Genomic DNA, 22397 nt, shown 5'->3' on the forward strand with positions numbered 1-22397 from the left:
GGATAATACCAATATATAGAGGGTGCACACAGTGTCATTCACACAAACACTGAACACCATCATGGTAACACACATGACATTTTAAAAAATTACATTAATTGTACTGTTCGATCTATTACAGTTATTCACCGTATATAGTACAGAAACTTTCTGTGAACCAATTAACTGTTTTTCCCCATAACATTTTTACAGTATTTTACTTTAAAAATCATGGTCATTTTTTTTTACAGTGAATATTCGAAAGACTCATCTCTTTCATGAGCACTTAACCTCATCTTAAAAAACAACAACTATTCTTTCATTTCCTTTAATCCCTCCCTATTCTAGCTTATCCTACTCTGAGCAATGTCTGAAACTTGTATGGTGAGCACTTCTTGTGTTTATTGACTCTTCATGATGACTCGCTTGTTGTATTCCTCACTTGTAAGTCGCTTTGGATAAAAGCGTCTGCTAAATGATTAAATGTATAAATGTATAACAGAAGAGGGTCAAGTACAAGCTATAGTGGATCAAAAACTTTCATCATAGTCCTAAAACCTTCTTCTTAGGACAGCTTAGTTCTTAGGACAACTTTGATTAACTTTTTTGATCCACTTCAAATGTTGACTACTGTATTTAAAAACATTGTTTGTACAGGAAGTGAGAACATGAGCAGGTGCTGATAAACAAGCTCTCCTCCACTGTATAAAAAGAGAAATCAGGGCTCCACAACACAACGTCCAGACATTGACATTGATCTACTGAACTGGTTCATGTCACAAAAATACAAAATTAATTGTAATAATTATTTATGTATAATTGTGTTTTAAAATGCAAAGTTCCAGTTTTCTCTGAGAAACAATGGCATTGTGGACTGTCTACCTGTCTCTCTGTCTTCTAGTAGCTTTGAATGCTTCAGGTAAAACTATTATTCCACGTCTCACATCATAACTGTTATTTTAACATGAATTGAAGCACATCTGGGACTCTGTAACGACTGATCAGAAGCAGAAATGATCTAATACAGTATGTGCACCTGAGTTTGTCTCTGAATTATGGTAATATTGAGACAATAAAACAACAATAATTATATCATTATATCAGCTAAAGTTGTTGATTCTTATGAATGTATTTATATTATTAATTTTGACAATAATATACAACACCAAATATGCCTGTTAATTTGCAGTATATATTTATTAGTAGTAGTAGTAGCACTACTGCTACTAGCAGTTCTGTTTTAAAATTGTGTATTTCTTTCTTTTTTTTTTCTTTTTTTTTTAAGTGGAAACGCGTCCTGTTGAAAATACAAGTACAATTTGTGGCAGTAAGGCTTCTCTTGTCTTCTACTCAGTGTGTATGTATACAAAAGTCAAAAAAAAAAAAAAAAAAAGTCCAAAACCAGTGTTTTTCTCCACCTTAACAAGTGTGTGTAACACCTGATGATCATGTTCTCCAGTATGCTTTAAAAACTGTTCTAAAGAACATCTTGGAAGCAAGAAAATTTGACTGAAAAACAGGTTTGCATGATTAATGTAAAAATAAAAAAAAAGACTTATTTGATTAGTGACTAGGAAGAGTGTAAAATCTTAAATGTCTTTCTTTTCACATCATGATAGTTCTTTTTTTAACCCTTTGACGCACAAGATCACACCGGTGTGATCAGTCTAGGCTGGTCCCAGGAGCGTACGATCACACCGGTGTGATTAGAATGTTCAGCGCATCACGTGATCAGCTGCCAAATTCAAATGTGCTTGCGCGCTAACCAGAGACGGACGCGCGCAGCGCTTTCATATATCACATATATGCAGTGTTTTCAACCAAATAATGTTTATTTTAGGTTTCAGACATTTAAATACACATGAGTACTAACAAAACAATACATTTAGAGTTTGTAAAATACACAATGATGCCTATAGAAGCGGAAATAACAACCCTTTCCATAATAAGACGACATGTTTTATTCATATCAGATACACATTGTGAAAGCAACTTTAAAGCTTACTCTATTCTTCCCTATTTCACCTACTCACTTACTTTCATGTATTTCGGAAAAAGTGGATGAATTCACGTGTTGTAAATCCAACAGATCCGATTCTCTGTGCGGCACAAACTAACATGGCGGCGCCCATTGCGCATGCAGCTCAACTAACGCGATCGTTATAAAGGTGTTTAAACAGCAAAACACATCCACTTGCACATATTTGACAATCAGAAGATCAGATATTTCATGCTATAGTTAACAAATTTGTGAATATTTTGAATAAAAAAGGAAAAATGAAATAAAAGCAGATCATCAGTCATACAGCGCTGCTGTGTGTTATGTGACAAGCAATGACGCATCACCATGGAAACAATAAAGTGATACGTTCTAAATAACATTGCCTTAAAAAACTCACGCTGGGGGCTCAGCCAGAATATTTTAAATTTACGTGCGAAAGGGTTAAAAGAAAAAATAAATCCTTTGTTTATTTAAGGTACACTATGTAGCTTTTTTGTTCAAAATAAATAAAATTAAAATAATGAGTCAATACATCATCAGTCCTTCTTACAAAATGTGATTCACTATGGTAAGTCTATTATAAGTGTTTATATTTTAGACCTGTCAGAATAGTTTTCCGACATACATCACTTGCCCGTGCGTGTCCCGTCACATCCGTAAATAGAGAAAAGTTGCTCCGGCCGCTTTGACGTGTGTCTGGTGTGGGAGTGGCACAGGTTAGCTGTCACAAGAGCAAGAAAGGAAGAGATGGAGCAGCTGAATCTCCAACCTCTGGAGAATCACCCGTTTTAAACAAACACCAAACAGAGGAGAGTCTGCTAGAGAAAAGAGAACGCAGCAGAGCTCGTAATAAAACAAGAACCAACATTAGCTCGGCTTTAGGAGCTGGCGAGAACTGAGGGATTTGAAATGTTGTAAAAGCGACGCGGTGATAAAGGAGTTTTTAATTACTCGACCGATGAGTGAGGTATTTAATTACAGGACCAGATAGACTGCCATATGTAGCTCTCTAACAGAGTTCACTGTACAGCATCTTTTGTGAAGCGTCGCCTTCATCTCCACAGTCATGCGAAGCCAAAGCACGACCAAAACAATCTTGCATGCCTTTTTGTTTTTTAATCGGTAAAGGGCCAAAAGTTAAAAGTTAGTGTAAAATTTAAATGAAAGGTATTAATTTAATTACATGAAAGGTCATTAAAGGTAACAACATAATAACAAACAAAACTTTTATTTAACAGCCTGTCAGTCAGGATGGACTGCCTTTGGATGCAGATGCTTCAAGTTTTTCAATTACCATAAAAGATGGATTGAAGCCGAGGTATGATACATTCAGCTTCTAATATGACATAAAAATGATATAAGAATATTTTTGGATTAACTCTGTAAACATCTGTGACACCTGTCAGTTATCACAGGACAGTAATTTCAACTTGTTCCTCAGTTTAAAAACAAAAAATATGTTGACAGTAAAGAAATTACAATGGAGCTCCAGGATGTGAACATACATCCCTGTGATAATACTGAAACATCATAATGGTCTGGAAATACAGACATAACACACTTCATGTTATGATGAGAGGATCACTTAACTTTATCTATGTGAAGTTATATCTAATCTATATACAGTATAACCAGAACCTTTTCTAGAAAAGCCGTCCCACCTCAAATGGCAGATTTTAGATTTCACAGGTAAAATAATAAACAAAAAATAAACAGCACAGTGAGTAAACATTATTTCGATGGTAACTGAAGGCATGTCACAGTGTGCGTACTGAACCAGCATGTGAAGAATCAGTGTAGAAGAAACAAGCTACTTTGATTCATTTACTTTCCATTGGAAATGTTTAATGGAGGCTAATAAATGTGTTAAAAAGGTTAATTGTCTTTGTTTGATTTTTATTTTTATTTATTTATTTTTGTGAATGATAAGTTAATTACTCAATTACACCTGTTAAACATCATTTTTTAATTATCACTCCACGGTCTCTCTCTTTTCACACCAGGGGCGTCGCTAGACCCTTTTTACTGGGGCACGCGCCCCAGTAAAATCTTCCTAATAAATAATTTTTCTGATTAGGTAGATTACAGTAACAACATCTGAAAATAGGCTTTCCGATTCATATAACGTTATCATTTACATTAGTTTCATTATTTAAAATATGAAGGCTGTTTGCAACTCTGAAGCGCAAACATCCTGCGCGTCCTCTCACGCCTCGCCCCCTCGCTGTGCTCCTCCTCCTACCTTTACTTTTCGCCGCGGAATCCAGGGGCACGTTCAAGCTCAAACCGGTGCGCAACGTTTTGCTACGGTTTCCGGGTTGAATGACATGTTTCCTGGAAACGATGTGCAACGGGTTTAAAATATGTTTTCTCTTGTTTGGTGGGTGTGTCAAAAATGTCAACCCAATCAGCAACAACATATAAACCACGCGGGATTAAAGAGACAGCTCGCACAATGGGTCCAAGTAAAGTGATTAATGTAACATAAAAATATTATACATATTTATATATTTTGCTATTGTATTTTGAAGTGACACTTTCATAAACTTTTCTATTCTCCTCTGATAATGGTAAATATTACAATATCATAGCACAACAATAGTGATCACTTAAATAATGAATTTTACTGTAAATTGTAAGTGTATTAGGCTACAAACCTTCTTATTAAATTGTTTTTATTAAGTTTCCTTTCTCAAAGCGGGATTATTCTATTATCAGTTTATAAACTCAATTGACGCACACCAGGGTTTGACATTAATGGGAGCTTGTGGCAAAAATGCCATAAAAATTAACAAACATGTCCCCAAAATTCAAGTTATGAGTTTAACCAACAGGTTCTTCTGGCATGGACTCTCATTTACAAGCATAACTTTTCTCCCCACCGGTGTTACATATGGAACAATAGAAATATTTTATAGAATAAATCTTTGTTCTATAATCAGAGGTTCAGTAACAGAATATTTCATGTTAGTCAGCTCTTTAACAACTGCAATATGGAATTTCTTTTAGAATATAATATCTCCTGCGGTCTCATATTGGAACAACCTTTTTGATAATTTAAATTGGAAAAATATACGGTCCATGCAACAAAGATTTTTCCTCACTAACAAAGTAAAATAAATAACTTTTAAATTACTCCATAATATTTACTCTGTCAAACATTTTCTTAAGAAAAAATTTGGATGTAATTTTGACACTAAATGTTCCTTTTGTCAGAATGATACTGAAACACTTCTTCATTTGTTTTGGTCGTGCAACTATACATTTCAGGTGTGGAAATACACTGTATTGCCAAAAGTATTGGGACACCCCTCCAAATAATTGAATTCAGGTGTTCCAATCACTTCCATGGCCACAGGTGTATAAAATCAAGCACCTAGGCATGCAGACTGCTTCTACAAACATTTGTGAAAGAATGGGTCGCTCTCAGGAGCTCAGTGAATTCAAGCGTGGTACCGTGATAGGTTGCCACCTGTGCAATAAGTCCATTCGTGAAATTTCCTCACTACTAAATATTCCACGGTCAACTGTTAGTGGTGTCATAACAAAGTGGAAGCAATTGGGAACAACAGCAACTCAGTCATGAAGTGGTATGCCACGTAAAATCACAGAGCGGGGGTCATCGCATGCTGAGGCGCACAGTGCGCAGAAGTCGCCAAATTTATGCAGAGTCAATATCTACAGACCTTCGTGTGGCCTTCAGATTAGCTCAAGAACAGTGCATAGAGAGCTTCATGGAATAGGTTTCCATGGCCGAGCAGCTGCATCTAAGCCTTACATCACCAAGTGCAATGCAAAGCGTCGGATGCAGTGGTGTAAGTTTCTTTGTGTTTTGTTTTTAATCGATCAAGTTTATTTGTTGTGTATTTAATCGATCGAACAGTTAACATGACTCTAATCTTTTTGTAAATGGGCTTTGCGATGAAGTCGCTTTTTCGCGTCTTTTGAAATTTTACACCTTCAGAAGTTTCTCACGTTGCGTGGTTATGTATTAATGGTTTGTGATTTTACTTTGTTGTTGGTGCACACCTTGAATGCACACCTTTAAATTCACACCAAAAAGGCTGTTGTCAATGTTTCTTTTATATTCTGAATTTAAAATGTTGCTCTTGCAATGCAGTAAATGGTAATTTTGACTTTAGAACAACAAAACTTTTCTCTCTTATGCAATTTTTATGGTTAATGGTTATACATTTAAGTTTTTCTGTTTTGATTTTGCAATGCAGTAAATTGACAAGCAGAATCACCCCAGGACAGTGGAAGCTGATCAAAAACATGGTTAGTTTTATAAGGCTTTCATAAACACATAAACTACTTATACAGATGGTGTGTTATATCTGTCACATCTTTTCAGGAATAACTTTCTGTATTCTGTTGTTTCAGAATGTTCCATCCACAACAGTTGGCCAGCTCTGTTGACTGTGGGATCATGTTAATGTTAAGTTCATGGTAAGAATAAGAAGGGAAAGTTAAAAGTTGTATGAACTTCTCTTTTCATTAGAATGAAAACAAAAATGAGGGCTTTTCACACTTGAAATAGTTAACCCTGGGTGAATGTAAACCCCGGGTAAACAGAATCCTGGGTTATATTGATTCACGTTTCACACTGATCATCATTTACCTGAGGTTAACAGTTAATTCTGAGTATTCATACACAGCGTTTCACACTGTACATTACTAAACCCTGGGTTAATGTCCTTATCGGCAGTGTCAGTGTCACTGATTGGATGAACGAAGCGCACAATATGTTTACATAAATGCTCAGGCATTACACATCCTCATATTACATATAGTCAACTTCACTGTCAAGTTTATCCTGAATGGACATTTCAGACTATAAAAAAATTAAACAGTATTTTCTATGCTGCAATTGTTGCATTTTCTGTTAGCATTTGTTGTTTTTTTTCTTTCAAACCCTGCATTTACTATATATATACAATGCACAGTGTTCTGTGACTGTCAAAAGCGTGTAAATATACAAGCGTGGAGCGTTACTTTACCCAAGTTTAAAAGTGGTGTTCAGAATGACGATAACCCAGGTTTAGTGCAGTGTGAATTTAATTGCTTGCCTTTTTAAAAATTTAAACTGAACATGATTGATTACATTAGTGACATGATTTATACCTCCAATATATAAACATGAGAAAAACAGAATGTCAAAACTTTATTATACATGCTATGCTACATCCTGACTACACAAAGTATTGTTAAATACACTTCCCATTGTTAAATACATATCCCATTTTTTTTGTACCCTTCTCTCATGAAGGAGCCACGGATCACAGAAGACCTCTGTGCTGCACAACAACCGAAAGTCTTCAGAGGTTTAGTGAAAGAGCTGTGCTTTCTGATTTTGAAAGAGGACGACCAGGGAAATGGTCCCTGGTACACACCTCACGCACTGGATGCTGTGCACATGCTCAAGGCAGTTGGACATAGTGGTGTATTAGAGGTAAAAAATGATATAAATACTGTTCGGTTTCTCGCACAAACCAATCGTTTCGTGTCTTAGGACATCAATGTGTCGTCACGAGCTGCAGGGTTTCATTTGAATTTGTCTGTGCATGTTTTTTTACTCTCATTTTACTATGAATAAAACTAAAAAAACATGGTTATTGTGGTTATTCCGTGGTAACCACAAAATAACCATAGTTTTATAAATAATTTGCAGATACATTATTTTTACACTCTGATAAAGATGCATTTCTTTTCTGCTAATCATTGGGACAGATGATCTGGTCAAATATTAATTTATAGAAATTTTAATGGTCTGCTTATTAATTTCCAGGTAATACATTTTTCTGTATGCTAAGGCCGACTGAATATGAGAGCTTTTTGTGAGGAACAGAGTTGAGTCACTGATTATTTGCAGAAAACCATTACTTTAAATATTGATGAGAAATAGATTAGGTTTTACATGACCTTTTCCGGATGTTTAAATTATTGATGAATATATTAAATTCATTAATTAAATATATTAATAATAAAATTTTAAAAATTAGAATTATATAGAATATATTATAAACATTGAAGCATTTCTTCTGTGATTTCAGATTCTTAATTTGAGTTGAATCATCAGTGTGTTGTGTGATTCAGAGATTCAGACAGCAGTGGGGTTTGTGTATGTGAAGTATAGAGTAAGTTTGGTCTTTTATATCACTGTATTAGTACATTATGCCATGTTAAACCCATTGCAGGGCACATAATCCTGGAGTATGTCGTATGAGGGAAACCCCAGTACTGCAGCACAGACGATATAAAGTTTAGGAAACTAAACAACCGAGAGCAATATATGTCTTCCAAATGTAAAATTTGATCTGTACTATAGCATCAGGGGGAATAACATTACAATCCCGATTGCGGTAGAGAAAGCTGCTTTCGTGTAGGCTATAGGGAAAGTAATTAAGACATTTAATTAAATGTAAACACAGCTTTATTGTCTTTTATCAGCTTTTACACATGCATACTGGCCCTGATGATCATCACACATACTTTTTGTTTGGTCCATATCTGTAAATCCATTTTTGTTCATGAATGACGCTAGGTCTACAGCCGCTAGCGGCACCTGCTGGTAAGGCAGATGAACAGCAGATGGATTTCATGCATCGGTGCTATACTGCTATTCCTGTCCAATGGTGAATTTTGTGTCGAATTTGAACCACTGAATTTGTGATTAAACTTTTTTTTTTTTTTTCCAATTACTGCAATTCAACAAGCATTTTTTTTTTTATTCAAAAAACATTTGGCATTAATTAACTCCCATACATGTCAATGTTATAAACAAAAATACAGTTAATTTGGAAAAAAAAAAAAAAAAATCTTTAAACAAATGGTGCATCATTCAGACACAGACATCAAGAATCAGCACAGAAATCTCAACAATGGTGACATGCTTCATACCGCAATGCATGCTGGGAGCCACCATATTATAAAACTCATGACTCCCAGCATGCACTGTGGCATTGTCACAGTCACCAGCTCAGTCACCTTCTCCGCACTACAACTCCCAGCATTCCTCCTGTTCTACACCTGCACTCACTCATCAATCACCGGCACCTGCAAACCCTTGTTAACACTCATCAGCACTCCCTATATAAGCAGTCACCATCCTCACCTCGTCCATGTCAAGCTCCATGACCCAGCCAGTTATGCTCACCAGAGATTCCTACCTGTGACCCGTTTTCTGTCTGCTACCATCCACCTGTCTTCATCCGTCATCTAGTCTGGCTCACCTGCAAAAGAGACAATTCATTGCCATTCAGCTAAGTCACCATTCAACGTGCTTTCAGCACAATACTCACCATACTTCACCTCTGTCCAGATCTATGCCTCTGAATCTAAATAAAGACTGGCAGGCATGAAGTACATCACCATTGTTGAGATTCATATGCCGATTCTGTATGTCTCTTTGTGTCTAAAATTACCACAGTGTAGTGAAGAATCTAAATTCAGAATGTCTGATCTGTGGCATCAAAATAGTGTTAGTGAAAATATATTAATATGAAATAGCTACTTTTGGTCAGTTATCAGAGTAGTAAATCATTTTTCTTTACAATAACTATCATCTGATAATCTCTGTTTATGGCTTAATTTGCAACAAATTATGTGTTTTTGTTAAACACCGTTACAAAGATCACAAACTGACATAAAATCCTCGTTCAGACTATCAATTCAAAATCTGATTACTTGTGTATCCGATTGGAATCTGATCTAAAAATGTTATTGTCCACACTGTGTATCACAAGTGTTCAGATCTGATTTGTGTGTCCGTGGCGCTTTTTCATTTTCCAGAATATCTGCATTGTTTTCTATAGCAATGACGTTGCGTTCGTAGGTATACCCCAAAAACAACAACAACAACCGCAACATGGAGGGGTTTGCAATACAGATGTTGTCTTATTTAAATCATGACAATGTGTAGCCGTCGGCGCTGGACTACTGCGTTATGATGAGGCAACGGCAGAAACATAGGAGGCTGGTATGAGCGGCTTTATTTAGTGCTGTCGTCTCCCCCGGTTTCAAAACATGTCTCAGTTAGCCTATTGCTAATTTCTGCTCGTCCGGCACTTTGCAACAACACAGCCTTGTTTCTGCAGCGACTTTCAGCATGTTTCCTATAACAACATCTGAAGTTTACGTTTTACTTTGCATGACAAAGTCACATAAACCACATAAAATCCGATCAGAGCGGTCAGACTGAAACGGATTTCCAGAAATGCGATTTGAATAGGATTCCAAACCACATATGAATGTGGCTCGAAACGGATTTGTAAAAATTGCATTTAATGTGGTTTTTGGACGTTCAGACTTGCTAAATCTGATCGGATTTCAATCGGATATGCGCAAAAATCAGATTTGGACTGGCAGTCTGAATGAGGCTAAAAAGTCAAGAGTCAAACTGGCCAACTAAAGAAAACACAGATCACCATAATGGTGACCAATGGTGGCGTAACTTTGTTTTTAAAAAGTGGGTGGGACAGGAATGTGTGTGGCGGGGTGGGGGTGTATTATAATTGTATTATTACAATAATAAATGCACAAAATGTATTGACATAGACCTCATGTTTAATATGATAGTTTCATCCTTACATATAGAGCAGGAGTGGGGAACGTTGATCCTAGAGGGCCATTTTCCTGCAGAGTTTAGCTCCAACCCTAATTAAACACATCTGAAGCTAATCAAGGTCTTCAGGATTACTAAAGTTACAGGCAGGTCAGTGTTTTTTTTTCAGGGTTGGAGCTAAACTCTGCAGGACAATTGGCCCTCCAGGATCAACGTTCCACACCCCTGATCTAGAGTATTTACATTAGTCAATAAATAGGTAGAAACTAATAATATTTGATTGTCATGATGGACTAGTGGTAGAACTTTTGTTTAGCATGCAAGAGGTTCTGGGTTCTAATCCACCCTATAATTGATTTTATTTTTTTTCTCAATAAAACTAAAGATATTCATCAGTGATTGTGTATCAAGAGCAGGGAGTCTCCGCAACAGCGTTAAGTGATAGATTGAAGCACATGTCCGTGTGAAGACTGCTCAGTGTGCACGAGCATCAAGAGAACACTTAACATGATTTCAAAAACAACTCATCCCAGTGCCAGATCGCCTATTATTTAACACAAACAAATACATTGCTAATCAACTAGAGTTGTTTCTTTTGTATTAGATACATACGTGCCGCAAGATGATTCAAAAAGCCTGACTTCCAGAAGATTCATGACATTATTTGATGATGCTTTTGAAGCTCCATTGTATGAACAGAAACCATCAGGACAAACTGTACCAAAATCACATCCTCAATGTCCTTTGGTCTTTGTCTAGATACTCTCGCTGGCTCTGGACTCACTGAGGATGAAGAGACCACAGCAACATTTGGGCCAGATGAGGCAGTAAGGGCAGGAGTGATGGAGGGTCTCATCCATTACACTGAACCATTTCCAGGATCTGCTGTGGCTCTCCATTCTCACTTCTCACACCAGTCTGAGGACATTTCACATCCTACAAAAATGCACAAACATCATACAAAAGCAGTCATTTTAACAGCACAATGTCATTTGTTCCCTGTATTAGAAATAACAAAATGATCTTACTTTCTATTTTTGGTGGTTAACAGTAACTCGTGAAAAACCAATCCCCATGTTGGGCGAACCTTTCGAACACATTATAGTTGACTGTGTGGGGCCTTTACCAAAGTCAAAATCTGGTAACCAGATTCTTACGATCATGTGCACCACTACCAGGTACCCAGAGGCTATTCCTCTGCGCAAAATTACAGCCAAAGCAGTTGTTAAAAATGTAACAAAGTTTTTCTCTACTTTTGGTTTATCAAAGTTTGAGTTATGGAGGACGCTTGACCTGGAGGGTTTTTTTGGAGTCTGATACACCATTATTATCTGCCAGGCTATCAAACTCTGAAACTCTTGTGAATTTGTCAAATTTTATAGCTCATCTTAGTACTGATCAAGGGCAGGATGTTGTTGAGCTGCTTAACAAATTTTCTTCCATCTTAGGCGATGCTCCCACACTAACAAATGTGCTACAACATGACATTAAAGTAAGTAATATACAGCCCATTAAAAAACACCAAAAGTTGGTCAATTTAGTGCTTGCTGATGTTCCCAACTGTAGTGCCTTTCTTGATGATTTGATTGTTTACTCACAGAGTTGGTCTGAACATGTATCGTTGCTAGAAACTGTGTTTAAGTGTCTAGAGAAAGCATCCTTGACCTTAAAAAAATGTGAGATTGGCAACTGAAAAGCAACAAAAGCAACTGTGACCTATTTAGGTAAACAAGTAGGACAAGGACAAGTATGACCAGTTACAGCAAAAATTACAGCAATAATTGAATTTCCAGGGCCAAAAACCAGACGCGAGTTGTGTAGGTTTCTGGGTATGGCTGGTTATTATCAGTGTTTTTGCCAGAATTTTTCTTCAGTGGCTGTTCTGTTAACCGCTCTACTTACCCCTTCGAAAGCTTTTGTATGGTCATCTGATTGTCAGACAGCATTTGATAACATTAAAATTTTGTTGTGTAGCGAGCCAGTGTTACCTGACCCAGACTTTTCCATGGCGTTCAAGTTGGAGGTCAGTGTAAGTGAAGTAGGAGCTGGTGCTGTACTTTTACAGGAGGATAAGGACGGGATCATCCTATTTGCTACTTCTCTAAAAAGTTCAATAAAAGCCAACATAACTATTCAACAATAGAGAATGTTGGTACTTCAACATATCGAAGTATATGTTGGTTCCTCTACTCTTCCTGTAGTTGTCTACAGAGATCATAACCCACTGACTTTTCTCCTATGCATGAATAACTAGAACCAGAGGTTGATGAAATGGTCCCTCATCATCCAAAATTATAACCTGGAAATAAAATATAAAAAAGGTGTGGATATGTGGTGGCAGATGCTCTATCCCGGGTTTAATGAGGTATGAGTTATTTGGTAACAGTTTGGTTCTTATATTAGGTATAGATGTTTGTTTTTAAGGGTGGGGGTGTTACGTCTGTGGTGTATTTTGGTTGTTTCTCTTGCTCCTTTATTTCATTCTTGATTGTCATAATTCTTAGGTTCACGATTGGTTAGCTATCATGTCAATCATCATTATTCAACATGTCTGTAAATATTTATTTCTTGATTTACTGTTGTCACGGCCAGCTCGTTCTTGACCGCCACATAAAGAGGATCACACAAACAAATGAGTTCTTTAAATTGCCATGTTGTTTATTACAAAATAATCTGTTCCAAACAAAATAGCACAATGTCTAGGGAATTAAATAAACAAAAGAAAATAAGAATCCAATGGGTAAGAAAGGTTGGGAAGAACAAAATGAAAACAAGTTGGAGCAAATGACTTCTCTGGAGAAACACGTTCTACCAGAGGAAGTACCGTTGAGTAGATCAGCCAGATATTTATACTCTCCACCCATAAATTATCCAATTTGACATTTACGTCACATCCAGGCGCCACACTGCCACCACCAGGTGACGAAGGAAAAGACAGTGTCGTAACACTGTTTTCCTGTAAAAACCACTGGGTGTATTATCTTTATGATAATGAAATACTAAAAAGCATTAATTACAATCTGTCTTTGCTTGATTCATCTCACCACACAAGTTATCATTAACTGAACTTGTTTCTTTTATTTTATTATTTTCTTTATTTATCTAAATGTATTAATTATTATTTACATACTTTTACATACTCTAGACAACATTAATAGGGAGATGTAACAGCAGGGTTAACACCTGAGCAGGGTTTCATAACCCCGGGTAAAAAGCAGTGCTAACCCCGCTTTTAAATTACAAGTGTTAAACATTATATTACCTGGGGTTAAAAGTGGTGTTTAGAACGATGACAACCCGGGGTTAAGCGCAGTGTGAAAAGCCCTTTGTTGTAGTAGCACTAATAGGGCTATTGACTCTGTGCCCACCCTTGCTCTGCACAAGACAACTGATAGTCTAAAGCACATTAAGAAGGCAAGAAATGTCACAAATCAAGTCCTGTCGAGACACACCTGTAACTGAAAACCATTGCTGATGACTACCTCGTGAATCTGATGAGGAAATGCCATGAGTGTGCCAAGCTGTCATCAAAGCTAAATGTAGCTAATTTGCACCATCTGAAATATAAAACATATTCTATGTTGTTTAACACTTTTTTTTTTTTTTTTTAGTTTACTACATAATTCCATATTTGTTCTTTCATAATTTGGATGTCTTCAGTATTACAGTTTTTCTTCATTGCTTAAACACATTTCTTGAAATTATGCCTCCTTTTCTTGAAACTCTAAACACAAAACCATAACTTCTCACACAATTCCCCAAACTTCCTATTTTCAGGTCAAAATAAAGCTCTCCACTCAAAACCATTCAATCTTGCTGAAAAACCTAACTTTGTTGTCAGACATCACACACAAGCCCTCAAAAACACACACACTACAACATAGTCTTACACTGGTGAGATAAATTCAAAACAATACTACGAAAACCAAAAACAAAAGCCAGTAATAAGTTATGTTGCTTGTGGTTCTCCCCTTCAAGAAACATTTCACATGATGAAGACAACAAGTGTATACATTTGTACATTTTTTTGTTCCTGTAATGTACACCAAACAACAAAACATATTCTGCCCCAACATCCCATCTTTGGTCTGGGACAGGCCAGAGAATCTTGTCAAGGCTATATTGGCCCCAGCCATGGCCAAATAGCACTAAAAGTGGTTCATTGGCTCGTAATCATAGGGGAACCATTTTAAGTGCTATATAGCACTTCAACCAGCCCAAAGAACCGCTGAAGAACCAATTTTTTTGTGTGTGCATGCAGCAGGGGTAAAATCCTCTTGCATGCCTGATCCACCAACTGAAATGTTTAGTCAGACTTCTTCCATTCCATCGTCTCTGTGTCCTACAGAGATAGAAGTACTGATCACTGTAACTGTAACACAAGCTTTTTACAAAATGGAAGCAGACAGAAACTCTGTATTTATATGTGAGGCAATTTGATGCATCTCTTTTCATTACAGTAGTATAGTGCAACAGCTACAGTACATGTATGCGTTGTAACAGAGTACAGCACTCAAAAGTAACTGTAGAGTACACTGAGGTACAGCTACCTATTTTCCTCCCTGAAGATTTTTATGATCGAGGCGACGGTGAAGCAACTGAATTTTTGCTGAACTCATTGCCCAGCCTCCCTCGTAGTCATACCATGAACAAGGACATGGTCAACTAGTGGCACGAATTTCATCTGAGACTCCTTGTCTCCTTAGCCCTCATCCTCGACTCCTCGTCGTCCTCTTCTTCCTCTTCCTTCACCTCTTCCTCCACTCCTTACTGCTCTTGCTCACCCTTATCCTCCTCCTCTCTGGTGTCCTCGACCTTTTCAATCACGTCTCTCTGGATCCATTGTTCCAAAACTGAATCAACTATCTCGAGCTCTTTTATTGAAGGTTCTGATTGGTGTGTGATAAATTTTGACTCTTAGTGTTTCCACGTGGGTAACTGTGTGCTAACTGAGCTCAAGCTATGCTGACTTGAGTGAACAATATTGAATGCTAGTGCTTTCTAAATGACAACATGGTGTAGGCAATGAGAAATGAAGGGATTTGTGTGTAGAGTTTTGCAGTGACAGTTCAACAAATCTGATTCATGTGTCAAAAAGGGGAATAGTGTTTATAGTTTAGGGAAATGGGTGTGCTTTTTGATAAATGGCGTTATGATTTTGAAATTTTAGTTCAAAAGCCTGGTTATAGTGTTTAAGCAATCGAGAAAAACTGTAATTTCCAGGCAATACATTTGTCTGTATGCTAAAGTCTAAACAGCCGAGAGCAATATATCCTGTCTTCCAAATGTAATATTTGATCTGTACTATAGCATCAGAGGGAACAACGTTATAATCCCGATTGCAGTAGAGAAAGCTGCTTTCGTGTAGGCTATAGGGAAAGTAATCGTTAAGACATTTAATTAAATGTAAACACAGCTTTATTGTCTTTTATCAGCTTTTACTCATATATACTGGCTCTGATAATCATCACACATACTTTTTGTTTGGTCCATATCTGTAAATCCATTTTTGTTAATGAATGACTCTCTCTACCCGTTAGTCTAGTGTTCATCTACAAACGCTAGCGGCACCTGCTGGTAAGGCAGATGGAGATCATGCGTCAGTGCTCTACTGCTATTCCTGCAGTTCCCGGATGTCCAATGATGAATTTTCTGTCGAATTTGAACCACTAAATTTGTGGTTAAACTTTTTTTTCAATTAGTGCAATTCAACAAGCTTTTTTATTTCAAAAACATTTGGCATTAATTAACTTCCATATGTCAATGTTATAAACAAAAATTCAGTTAATTTAAAAAAAAACAAAAAACAAAGATACCTCTTTAAACAAATGGTGCTTTATTCAGACACAGACATCAAGAATCAGCACACGAATCTCAACAATGGTGACATGCTTCATACCGCAATGCATGCTGGGAGCCACCATATTATAAAACTCATGGCTCCCAGCATGCACTGTGGCATAATTACCACAATGTAGTGAAAAATCTAAATTCAGAATGTCTGATCTGTGGCATCAAAATAGTGTTAGTGAAAATATATTAATATGAAATTACTACTTTTAGTCAGTTATCAGATTAATCAATAATTTTTCTTTATAATAACTGTCATCTGATAATCTCTCTTTATGGCTTCTTTTGCAACAAATTATGTTTTGTTAAACACTGCTACAAAGATCACAAACTGACATAAAAAGTCAAGAGTCAAACTGGCCAACTAAAGAAAACACAGATCACCATAATGGTGACCAACCATCTAAACCTAATTATTTAACCTAGTTAATTCTCAAGAAAAACTGTAGACGAATTACAGAAATAAAGTCAGTCTGGTTTGTAACAAGAGAGATTTAATGTCTTTTCAGTTGATTTCATCTAAGGCCAGGGCCAGCCCGCCGCATAGGCAGAATAGGGAAATGCTAGGGGTGCCACTCATCCATAGGGGCACCAAAATTATTATTTATTTATTTTAATAATAATACTGTTAATAATACTATTTAAAGCTGCAGTCTGTAACTTTTTTAGGTTAAAAATGATCCAAAATAAATTTTTGAGCAAGTACAAAACCAGCCAGTTTTCAAAACAATCTCCTTATCTTAGCCTGATTCACAACGGTGAGCTTGTAATAATGTTTTATAATTAAATCAGTACTGGTGGATTTTCACTGGAAATTCGAGCATGCAGCCGTTCGTCTTTGCGTCATTACGCCACGTCTGAAAACAGAAAGAACGAGTCTCAGCTAGTAGGCTATTTGTGAGGATGCTGCTGGTAGTGGATCATTTATAGCCTTCTCTCACAGCAGTTGAAATAATTAAACATATCATTTTGAAGGCGGATTGTAATCCTGAAAGGTCCAAATGACAATCATCAGTGACAACTGGAGATTCACCTGTAGTCAAAAGCAAAAGGTTTCGGACTGCAGAGTGGCTACAGAAATTGAAATCTACAGGTAACACTAATACACACTAAATACACATAGTCACGCAATGCTGATGTTAACATTAACGTTATGTTTTTTTCTCTGTTTGTCAGAACAAAAGTGGCAGATTTGTTACTTACTTCCTCAGATGACATTTTCATGTGAAAATTTTTATTTTGGTCATACTTCCAAGTCGTAGAATCTGTGATTCTGAAGTACAGTATCCACCGGTATGGTGACTGACAGCAAACATTAGATTCATCTGCGCTGAGGAGCCGTGCCGATGCACAACCTACATAAAGATGATAATTCCACAAATAACTGCAATTGCAGGTTTCAAACAGAGATGGCGACAAAGAGGCAAAACTTACGGACTGCAGCTTTAAATACAATTAATTCGAAATATTTTAAAAAGCACCATAAAAACTTAACTTATTCACCCGAATATCCCAGTCGCACCAATCTTCCCCGCTGAGTAAGTGTAGACATGGGGGAAGTTACATGATTGTGACGGATGACTGAATTCACATGATCCATGATAAATTAACATTAGGGCCTATAGTCGTTTAGATATGTCAAAAAGACTGAAGCCCTCTGATGCAGGGATGAAAAAGAAGAGGAAGTAAACGATAAAGAAAGAGGTAAATTGATGTGATGTACTGAATGAATGGTTTATCTAATTGTGTAAAAGGCCTAGTAGTAACGTTCACTAATAAATGCTAAGTTCACAATTTTTTTTTTTTTCCTTAAACGTTATGCAAACAGCTGTTCGCTTAAAGGTACAATTTGTAGGATTTCTGTCCGCTAGAGGTCTATTCAAAACAAAGGCGTATCTTGATGGCGCCAAGTTTGAGCGCGGAATCTTGGGACATGTGGGACATGTTTACCTCAACGGCCGGTGGAAAAGAATAGGGATAGGACTCGGGAAAAAATCATGTTCATGGATGCGATTATTAACGTTACTGTAGTATGAAGCAGAGCAGGACCGAGTGTTGTGGGAGCTGAACAAGGCCGCTGGAGCGATTGCGCAACACACGCCTCACGAGCAGCGGAACTTTTATTATGACACAGTCGCCGGCGCCACTTCTGCTTTTCCGGTCATGAGTATGAGGTAACACAGCTCTGTTTATCATATATATTTGAGTGTGCCGAAAATGATGTTATAACGTTACTCTGTCTGTTCGCTCGGTGGCTGCTGTGAGACACTTGTTTGAGACACACTGCAGAAAGATAGATCGATTTTAGAATATCATGTTAAATACTGGATGGCTTGTGTTGATAAATCGTGTTGTATGATGGTATAAATTCTGTATTACTGTTACTAAAAATAAAGCTGCATCTGATTATACTATGTTAGCTACTTGACAAAATAGTGTTCTTCTCTGAGGCGTGGTAAAGCATGGTACTCGCAAAACATCAAGAAAATTAGATTTAAACAATAAGACTAAACGTGTTGAGCTATATAACAACAATTAGTTTTCTGTCTATAAATATATCAAAACAGTTGTTCCATTGTCTATTAAAAAACGTCTTTGGTGTTTCCATGGTTTCTACAAAATAAACCCGGAAACCGAGGGTAACGCGGGTATGACGCAATTGACAGGCGACTCCTCACACGTCCCGCAGCCTTGGTTAAAATTGCAATTTTCTCATGATTTACAAATAGTTGCAAAGATTTGGGATATTGTAAGTACTCAAGTGAACAAAATATATAACACTGGCCTAGTGGTTTTTGGATATTTTACTGCAAAAATATTACATATTGTACCTTTAAGGTCATGTCAGTTTTTTAATCGCTTGTAATATCACTTTTTTATTAATGTTTTTACTCTACAGTTGTGCAGTTTTGAGGGGCATTTATGGTATTTTAAAAATTGTACTAAATTAGTAATGATATTTATATATGGGGTCATTTAAAATTGCAACCTTTTATGTAAAATTCACTTAAAAGAAGATCTACATTTCTCAGGTTCATTTATGCTGAAAACATGCAACGTGCCATAATTTAGTGGAAAGTTCTTGCCAGTACTCAGTTTGTGCATGAATGCTTGATGTAGTTTTCTGTTTCAGAACAGCTGAATTCAGTTAGTTCAATCGACTCTGAGTATGTTAACTCTGAGTTAAGCACGTGCACCACGACTATGAAAAGCCATGATCAATGGAGCTCCGATATTACGATTCACCATGGCAACAGCACCTGACAAAAAGATGTCCGCATACTTCAGAGTCAATACAAGTTTAATTCTTATCACTGTTATAATATCAGAGGTGAAAACTGGCAGAACGGTAAGTTATTGAACTAATATTCATTTTCATGGTATCCACAAAAAGAAAAAAAAAAAGCCTAAAAAATAATAAAAATTTAAGTGAATTTTTCTTATTTTGCAAATTATCTGCCAATGGGGTAAGAAATAGCATACTTTCTTCTACTTTTCTTCTAGATTCTATTTACACAATTGAAAATAGTGATATATTCCATTTACCATGTGAAAGTAGCAGTTCTTTGCAATAAGTAAATAGTAATTAGATGCTATTTATACTTTATACTGGCAGATACATACTATTTGCCTCAGTATTGTTGTAAATTAACAGAATGCAATAAAAACAGTGTAAATTATTTATAAAAATTATAAATAGGTCTACTTTTATCATTATTAAACTCTTGTTAGGCACTTTACTTCCACTTTTAGAACATTTTCTTCATTTTTGTTGAAAACATCTTTCTGATGTGATATGTGATGGGAAAAGGGAGAAGAGTGAGCTCATCAAAAGGCGGATTCAAACCTGTGTCAATCGCGTCACAAGGTAATTCTACACGCCTTACGCGCGACTGCCTACACCACTGATGTTAGTGAATCACACACTTCATTTTTTGATCATTTTTATTACCACACTGGCAGATAATTTTACTTAAGTAAAATGCACTTAATTTAGATTCACCCCAGGAAACAAAACTAAATATCTTATATTATTGCATCTAGATTTAAAGTCCCCTAGAAATGGAAGTTGTAAACGACTTTTCTCCAGTGTTGTGACGTATTTCCAAGTGAAAGGGAATATTGAATAGAGAGCAGGGTTCTCCGCTCCTCCTCTCCATCTCTCGCTCATATCAGACTAACGGTTGGAGGGGAGTGGTTTAAGCGTTTTCAACCCAAGCTGTCAAACTGATGTCATCAGAGAAGGAACGCCATTTTCAGATTTTGATTAAAGATTACCACGACAAACAACTTTTTTTCTGTGTATTAACTTGTACGGATTAATTGTTCACCACAATACTAGTAATATAAACAAAGTAAATACGGTCAATTTTGATTTCATGATGACTTTAAGAATTTTTAGATATTTGTACTTGAAATAAGACAAAAATACTCAGTAAGAAAAGCATTTTTGCAGCGTGAATGAATGAATAAAGTATTTAAACATCGTTTGCGTTTTAAAAAGAGGGAGGAGACTGAAAGAAACTCTGGGTTTACCAAAGAAAACCTGCTCCTGACCACGTTAGGTTCAGGTATAGGTTACCTCCCTTTCAGAAATGGGCTTGACTTACCCTGCTTACTCGGGTTTGATATATCTCCATTTCTGCAGCAGAAAACCCAGAGTTTCCCTCATTTCAGGGTTAACATACTCAGAGTTTTCACTTAACCTCCTTTCTGAAACGGGCCCCTGGTGTTTCTCTTTCCTGCTCGTTATCATCAGGTGTTTTCAACAATCTATCAATCATCACTCAATTAATCACTCAAGTATCTAATTAATTCTAACCCTGCTTCAGTGTTACTTCTTACACCTTGTTGGTGGCTCCCATTTGAACACCGTGCGGTGTTAACACTGGGAAATTCAATCTGTCGATTCGATTTAAACCTATTTTGGGTAAAAGCAAATAACACTCCCCCTAAAAATGAGAATAAACAATATTTTTTGTTAATTGGTATTTACAGACTGTTGGTGTGCAGGACACAGCTTTACTGACTACAGAAATTGTTGTGTTTTTTCTTTTCATTTGTATATCTAACTGAAAATATGATTCATATTTTAGAGGCCTTTAAAGTTGTCTTTATTCATAATTTATAAACTAAAAACAACAACAAAATCATACACAAATTGTTAAAACATTAACATTGTCTTTTATGAAAGGAAAATGTATTGATTAAATATGACATGGTCTAAATAATCTATTTACTTTATACAAATGTGTTTGTCTTTGGAACATATTTCTATCAAAATCAAAATTTAAGGTTTGAACTAAACCATAAAAATAATTTAAGAAAAACTAATACATTTGGCAATAGCAAAAGATGGTCCAAAGGTTACTGGTTATTGCAAGACTCCATAAAGTTCAATTCAATTCAATTCACATTTATTTGTATAGCGCTTTTCACAATACATATCGTTTCAAAGCAGCTTTACAGAGAATGCATGTCAACATTACAATTTGGAGACTGCAGTTAGCTAATAATGTAATAATTTAGGCGATTAATATACAATCACTGTTAGCAATTTAATTGAAGGTTCAGGTGTTTGTATTTCACTGGCTGTATCATTTTCCTGCAGTGAGGAGAATGATAACTTGCCCTGACCTGATTCTGATCTTATTCCATGTTTTTAATTCAGAGATGTCAGAGATCTGCTCCAGTCCAGATGATCCAGAGATCCGGATTCTTCTGATGGGCAGATTTGGTTCTGGGGCAAGCTCATCTGGAAACACTATAGTGGGGGACAAGAGCTTTAAAATTAAGAAGCATGAGTCTGAAGTTTGTGAGGGCAAAACACAGATTGGAGAGAAGCAGGTGCATGTGATTATTTCCCCAGATCCACTGGATCCAGATCTGTCTGAAGAGCAGCTGGAGATGATGAAAGATCAGCTGGTCAAACGATGTTCAGCAGGTCTCAGTGCAGTTCTGCTCACCGTTCCTCTAGAGCAACACGTGAAAAATGAGGAAGAG

The 22397-nt window shown here is 36.5% G+C and overlaps 1 protein-coding gene and 1 long non-coding RNA gene across 3 annotated transcripts in view; both read left to right on the forward strand.

Moving 5' to 3' along the window:
- Positions 1–22397, forward strand: part of LOC127510237 (macrophage mannose receptor 1-like) — a 144660-nt gene that overhangs the window by 57874 nt on the left and 64389 nt on the right. The window lies entirely within an intron of this gene.
- LOC127508079 (uncharacterized) lies at positions 1260–14406 on the forward strand. Of its 2 annotated transcripts, none has more exons than XR_007928684.1 (5): positions 1260–1306; positions 6208–6259; positions 6365–6430; positions 7251–7433; positions 11304–14406. It is a non-coding gene; the product is annotated as an uncharacterized LOC127508079 (long non-coding RNA). The 2 variants fall into 2 exon arrangements; XR_007928683.1 differs by lacking the exon at positions 1260–1306 and adding an exon at positions 3219–3299.

This window comes from Ctenopharyngodon idella, chromosome 3 (genome assembly GCF_019924925.1).
Source record: "Ctenopharyngodon idella isolate HZGC_01 chromosome 3, HZGC01, whole genome shotgun sequence".
NCBI classification, from domain to species: Eukaryota; Metazoa; Chordata; class Actinopteri; order Cypriniformes; family Xenocyprididae; genus Ctenopharyngodon; species Ctenopharyngodon idella.